Below are 7,770 nucleotides of genomic sequence, written 5' to 3' on the forward strand. Positions count from 1 at the left end.
ATTCCCTCCTTTATTAAATTCACTATGCATATAATCCCATACACCCATTTGATCTCGAATGATGATATGTACTGAATGTTGAGTGTTTGTGCTAAGTGCTCCAAAGCCATCCATTTCATGCCTTCATTTGTACACAATTTCTTTATAGTTTCTTTAATTCAAGTCCCACATGTCTCACCAAGTCCCCAAGTCCGCTCGCCAAGTTGACAATTCAAGTGCACTCACCAAGTCGAAACTTTAAGTTTTCTCACCAAGCCCATCCCCTAGGTCAACTCTCCAGGTCAGCTTGCCTAGTCACTCCCACCTAGTCACCTCAATGAGTTGACTCTTTCAGTCAGCTCACCAAGTCTACTGTTCAAGTATGCACGATAGGTTGGATTGCCAAGCTAGCGCACCAAGTCATGTCACCAAGTTGACTATTCGATTACACTCAAAAAGTTGACTCTTTAAGTTTTCTCATCAAGTCACCCCACCAAAGTGCCTCATCAAGCTCAATCTTTAAGTCTTCTCACCAAGTCAGCTCATCAAGTTGCTGCACCAAGTCGACTCACCATCTCGCCTCACCAAGTGGACTCGCTAAGTCAGCTTGCCAACTTCCCCCACCAAGTCGACTATTCAAGTATGCTCACCAAGTTTAATCTTTGAGTTTAGTCATCAAGTCACCCCACAAAAGTTCCTCATCAAGGTCAGTCTTTAGGTCCACTCATTGAGCTTGCTCACCAAGTCAGCTCACCATGTCACATCTCTAAGTGGTCTTGCTAAGTCGGCTCGCCAACTTTCCCCACCAAGTTGCCACTTTAAGCCCACTCACCATGTTAGATCGTCAAGCCAACTCCCCTAGTCAGCTCGCCAAGCTGACAATTGAAGTATGCTCACCAAGTTGACTCTCTAAGTTCGCTCACCAAGTTTGCCCCCTAGGCCAACTTTCTAGGTCAACCCACCAAGTCACCCCCACTTGCCCCACCAACTCACCACTTTAAGTCAACTCACCATGTTAGCTCGCCAGGCCGACTCCCCTAGTTAGCTCGCCAAGCCGATAATTCAAGTATGCTTAGCAAGTTGACTCTTTATGTTCACTCACCAAGTCTACCCCCTAGGTTAGCTCACCAAGTCACCCCCACCCAGTCACCTCAATGAGTTGACTCTTTAAGTCAGCTCACCAAGTTAGCTCACCCAGTGGTTTTACCACCTTGCCTTGGTGAGCTAGCTTGTTATGTGTGCTTGCCAAGTTGCCCCACTGAGTTGCTTCTCTAAGCCCACTCACCATGTCAGCTCACTTGGTCGGCTCACCAAGTCAATTGTTCAAGTACGCTTGCCAAGTCACTCCACCAAGTCATGTCACCAAGTTGACTGTTCAAGTACATTCACCAAGTTGACTTTAAGTTTGCTCATCAAGTTACCCCACCAAAGCACATTACCTATAATAGCAAGTTCGCGTCATGATACCAACATTCCAAGAAGATATGCTCTTAGTATCCGAGCAGTTATTGAAAACTATAGAGGAGTCAAGTAACAATGAATACATATAAGAAGATTATGCAGACTGTTACAAATATGAGATAGTAAATTTATTGTTTTGAAATGAAATAGAGTATCCCTCTATGTTTTAGTCATTCTTCTTTGAGTAGTGGGTAGGGGTTGGTGGCCTGATTGTAGTTAGTAAGACTCTTGTATTGCCATTGAGGCTTGTTGTCAGTGAGACTTATATTATATAATAATTTATTGTTTATTTGTTTGGTTTTTAAGCTTTATATGTATTTTTTTTGCAACAAAGTTGCTTTCTTTTAATGTTTTATTTCTTTGACGCACGGACAACTTGTTCCTATATCAGGATATTGTGATATGGCCCAAATGAGAGCTCATTATCAGGCAAGTAGATAGCTCTACTAATTCATATACCAATCCATATCTGATATGCTTGTTTGTGTATTTGGTGTGTTGGGGGGTGGGGAGGAAGTGGTTATATTTGAATTAATCAAATGGTCTACACTTGTCTATTTTTTGGCATATGTTGTATGTCAGCTATATTGTATTTGGGGTTCTATAAAAGATTGTTCTATTTATGTTCAATGGCCTTCTTATATCTATGCCCATGTGACATAGATAGTAGGCCATTGAATAAAATGGCCATATAGTATAAATATTTCTTTTTAGCTTGGTGCTCAACAATTGCAAAATTAAGAGTGCAATAAAGGAATATATATCCTTCCCACAACAATTCATGTCAAATGGGATCAATTAAATTGCATGTTAAGCTTTGAGTTGACTATAAAATAATAGAACACTCAAATCTGAAAGAAGAATCTCAGTATTGGACCAGCCTACATCACAACCCCACAAATCCACCGCCACTATCCTTGAACAATACAATAATACAGACATGATCCCATGAAAGTTTTGAAACTTAATTGAATATTATCATAAGTGTACAACCACAAGCCACAACTAAGCCAAGTAGACAAATATTTTTTTCTAAGGCCTTATTTTTTTCTATACTAATCATATCAGCATATAGCGTATAGGCTACTGAAAGTAGGAATCAATTATGATTGTAAGAAGACTGAATGATAATTATATCCCAGGGTATTTTGGAAGCAAGCTAGATCATGATAAGAGAAAATATTTTCTCAAGCAAAGATCTAGTTATAGGTTTGTCCAGTCCAAGACAAGCATCTACGAATTAACTAGAGGCATAGTAGAAATGTAGTTATATATGCTTGTTACATAATTAAGACTATTAATATATATGTTATTTTCAAGCTCCTATGGCAACTGATAGCTCTTTAAAGCACTACTTGAATCAGACTAAACTAAAAAAAGTTAGTTTACCTTGAGATAGTTATATCAGTACTTTGGCGTGTGATATCAATAAGTCCATCATCATAATCACTAAGGCTACAACGATCTATCCATATATGCCATGAATTTGGCTTTATTTGAATTCCATCAACATCAGGCCCTCGACCACCTTCAAATTCTAAATTTCTTATAATGATATGTTCACACTCTTTTAATTGTAAGCCCTTGCCCACCAGCTTTATTCGATGCCCATGTCCATCAATTGTCTTCTATGAGGAAACTCTCAAATAAGACAAAAGATTAATCATTCTTGACACTTCAAAAACAATCCACAAAGGTTCCTTCTGTTTATAGCCTTCACGAAGGGTTCCAAGGCCACTTTCTATCCAGCTAACAAGAATTTTGTGAAACATATATTATAGCCTCAATATTTTATTTCTATATGCAATAAAATTTTGATATTGTAATGTTCAAAAGACTTCACTTACAATCATTGGGTGCATGTAAAATCGTGCTAGTTGACTAAAATTGGTGAAAACATTTTGAGGCTATATTTACACTTGCCCCAAAGAAATCTTTGCTAATCTATGAATTTATCATTTACAAACCAATGAATCCTAAAATAGAAATTCAAAATATTTTGTTTTTCTAGCACATTGGACCATCAAACTATTGGAATTTCAACAAATGACAAAATCTTTCATGTACAGATGCTAAAAAGTTCATGTTTTATCTATTTAATAATGAGAGAAATAAGATGACTAGAAATACGTGGAGATGTTGGAACCTAAGAATTGGCAATTTATAAAATTTAAGACATGCATTACTTATACTAGTTTATGTTGAAACATCTAAGCCTAAGAGGGTTCCCTAAATTTTGAAAACATTTTTTTCATGTTGTTGCACAACAGCACGCATAACACTAAGAAGTTCCATATGGTCAAAATTTGACTCCTAAATTTCCTTGATGTTGCAAAAACATCAAGTTTTCATGGCTTCAAAAACTTCACCAGAGGTTAGACCACCATCTTCAACCGATTATGTTTGGCTTTGACTTGAGCCCTTTAGCAACATAAGGATCAACGACTTGCATTGAGAATTGTAAAACCTTATGGAAGGAGACTGCTTTAAGTTGAGCAAATATACAATCGAGCTTTGAGTTCATTGCCACATAATATGGATATACAAAGCCCTCTAATATGGTATCTACCATCAATTTACATATTACTAAAGTCTTTGAGATCCTATGAAATATAAAGCTCCATACAAACTTGGCAATAAGAACAAGTTAATTAAAATTTATCCACTTCGACCTACACCACATGACCAAAAGAGGTGGCATTGTAGATAGGAATAGCCTATATGCTAGTGTCTGGCATAAAAATTCAAGTCAAAATTGGCATTTCATGCTTATAGATCAGAGACCATAAAATCCTTTGTCCAAGCAATAAAAAATTTGTGGACATAATAAGGGCCATAACTAAGAACATCTATGATTGACTATTATAAAGTGATTAAGCTAAAGCTTTTGTTAAGTTCTAAAAAACACATTTCAACTTAAATCCCATGAGAGGACCACACAATATAGATCCAAATATTGAACATTTCCAAGTGATGTCCTCCTAACAAAGAACCCAATGAACACAAGCTATATCAATCATTTGCAAGCGAGGCCAACAAATCCAGCTTTCAGGCATCAATATACATTTATATTCACATTAAATATGGATAATCAAGCTTTACAATGCTTGCAAGCTCAAGAACAACTACATGCTCCCCATATTAAATGGTCTAGTTATTTGTGGACTTTCACATTTATAATCAAGCACAAGGTAGGGAAGATAAATGTGGTTACCAGTGTTCTGGTTCTCAAAGGATTTCATGTACAACTATGACTAATGAGGTGGAAAGTTTGAAGCATCTCAAGGATGTATTACACTAAAATCCAGCCCTTCGAGCCACTAATAATCCTTGTAAAGAATCAAATATAGGCATTATGAGTTCCCATTTGGACTTCATGATGCATGATCAATTTTATTCTAGAGAAAAGAAATTGTGCTGTCCTTGAGCTACCACGAGGAAGACCATATTATGTGAAGCACATGCTAGTTAGCTATCAAAATAATATGAGAGAAATAAAATCCTGCAACAACTAGAAGAGTGTAAATATTTGTCTTCTAAGACTTGAGATATTGCGATCTAAGTGAACAAATGTTACATTTGAAAAGAGATAGTGTTTGATAGAAAATTTCTGAGGCAAACTGGGAAAATTCAAAAAATAGACAAGGGTTATTACAGCTTCAAGGCCACATCTTTTTAAGAGTTTGGAGCTTGGTTAAAGATAATTAATTATGAAAAATGGAATGGGCCAGGAAGAACTATGGTCTTAAAGACCTTAATTTTGCTTGGTTGTGGAGGCACCTAGACCCCACATGAACCTGCTAGGGGCTGCCATTCTGAACCCCAGCTTGGCTATGCTAGGTAGAAAATGTAATGTTCCCTTCTAATGCTACCTTGAAATATTAATATTTAATAAAGTCATGAAAGTCAATAGTTCATTTAGTTAAATATTATCTGTCAAAAGTAAATCATAAAGATAATATCATTTGATTAATTTAGTGAAATATTGTAAGTGACTTCCATGTGAGTTAAATGTAAAGTTAATTAAGTCACTTTATTATTATTTCCCTGCATCTAAATCAAATAAAAGAGGAGAAATTAAAAGACACAAGAAAGGAAATTGAAGAGACCACCAGAGGGAAGACCAAGAGTCTCTGCAGTTGGTTATAAAAGAAGAATGAGAGACTCGTTCTAATTGCTTAGTTTGGTAATTTTTTTCTCTTGGAAAAGTTTGAGAGCATCTTGCTTTCAATTCTAAAACCTGAGGATAGAAACCCTTCAGGATTTCTCTGAAGATTGGATGGAGTCCTATTTTATCATCAGAGTGGATTCATTCAAAATTCACCAGCGTGCTTCACTGTCTACTTCAGAATATAATTGCAATAATATACACCCATGTTGGGCAAGTGATTTCTGATACCTTCTGAAGCAAAATATTTTATATTTGCCATGGTAAATGTCATTGGATTTAATGGTTGTAGTGGAAAGGAATTATATTTGCAAAGTGTTAACATTAAAAAATATATTATCGGATGATTGCAATATATTATTGGCTCTGTTGTTGGAACGGCATGTATTTCCAGCTGAGACTTATATTAGGTTTCCTATTTGTACTTGAAATGCATCCCATATTCACAATTACCATGTGGGAGAAGCAATGGCATTGTGAATGATTTATAGAGTTCAGATGACTTATGTTGAGACAAGAGTTTTCTTATGTGTAATCACCTAGTAAAGAGTAATAATACCTTTCTGTGATATATTATAAGTTGTTGGAGACTTCCAACATTTTGTGAAGATATCAGATGCAGGTTCTCAAGTTGTTCATGGCTGAGAAATCTATTTTCATTCATATTAGAAGTGTTAATTACTTTAAGTAGCCAAATGCTATATGTTTCAATTTGTGGAATTACTATTGTGAGCTGGGTGCAGCTCCTTTCAATAGTGGGTGTCTTGATTCAGCCCTGATCTTTTCTTTATGAGAGAATCCTATTCACAAGTTTTTCCTTTGGCATGGAAGATCAATTTTGAAACTCAGAAGCTGGGCACACCATTGATGTTGCTAATCAAAGGTTTCTAAGTGAGAAGGCAAATATTTGGGGCAGCAAAGGCAAAAAAAATCATGGAAATATCATTCGCAGAAGTGTGCCTAGATAATTCGGTGAAGCCATCACATTAAGCGTAATAAGCAAGCATTATTTCGAATTGTGTGAGACTTTGCAGGTGCAATATACTTTCTTGGAGCAGTTACAACTGGAGAATGAAGTGAACCTGAGTGGCAGGATATCGTTAGAGAATGCTTGTTTAAAAATAATAGCAGACCTGCGTCTGGAGAGCCCTATTACTGTTCAAAAGATCAATTTCTGCTACTTGCTATGTGAGGGCTTTCTAAAACTAATGTATATGATCAAAAATAGAGAGAACCATTTAAATTTTCATGATTAATATCATGATAGAAGACACATACCTTGAAAGAATCTCTCACGGGAAAAACTTGTTCCCAAAACCAAACACATATAGATCTGTCCACCTGTTGCCCCATCCATTGCTTTTCAAGCATCACTTCCCTGAAAAGGTGTATCATTTAAGAATAGCTATACCATTTGATCAACATGAGGACAAAGGTAGAAACTAGGGTAAAAAGAGTTCATAAATGCTTGATTGAAAATCTCTAGATAAAAGAGAAAAAAACATATTTTCCTACAAGGTAATAGTATTTAGAAACAAAAAATTAATGTTGTCAAGATAATTGGTTAATGAAAAACATATTGCGGTTTCTACTCTTATACAACAAACTTGCATTGGAGGAAAACTTCACAGAAAAATGTGACTTTGACATAGGACAAAGCTACCAACTCAAAGATTGTTCGTTTACTAAGTTACCAGGTTCAGACCCTAGAGCTTGGGTCAAGATCTGGATTCATCCAAGTTCGAATTCAAGCCCAAGTCCACGGCGGGTCCGAGCAAGATCCGGGAGGACCCACAGCTTGTGGGGCTATAAAGTGATCAAAAATTATAAAAAATTGAGTTTTTTTATAATTTTTTTCTTCTAACCCTAAAGAAAGGCATATTAGATACCTTTCATTCATCTAATCTCTCATTTGATCCCTCATATTTTGATGAAGCCATTGATCCCTCATATTTTGATGACCCATTTGACCCTTGAAGGGCATTTGCATGTTTGAGACTATGAGTCTATGATCATCGATAAGTTTTGAGAGCTAGATTCTGCCCCATCATAGCCAATCCAGCCAATCCTATTCTCAAAAATTCAGCCATCTCTTTTTCTTGTATTCACATAATCAAAATCAAGAGTAAGGTTAACATCCAAGGGAGGCTTAGAACTTTTAG

General features: G+C 36.3%; 1 pseudogene; it reads right to left on the minus strand.

Moving 5' to 3' along the window:
- The window catches only part of LOC149577673 (origin of replication complex subunit 6-like), a 103,501-nt pseudogene that overhangs the window by 91,431 nt on the left and 4,300 nt on the right, over window positions 1-7,770 (minus strand).

This window comes from Cupressus sempervirens, chromosome 1 (genome assembly GCF_028749045.1).
Source record: "Cupressus sempervirens isolate cs-2001-9-10 chromosome 1, ASM2874904v1, whole genome shotgun sequence".
Taxonomy (NCBI): Eukaryota; Viridiplantae; Streptophyta; class Pinopsida; order Cupressales; family Cupressaceae; genus Cupressus; species Cupressus sempervirens.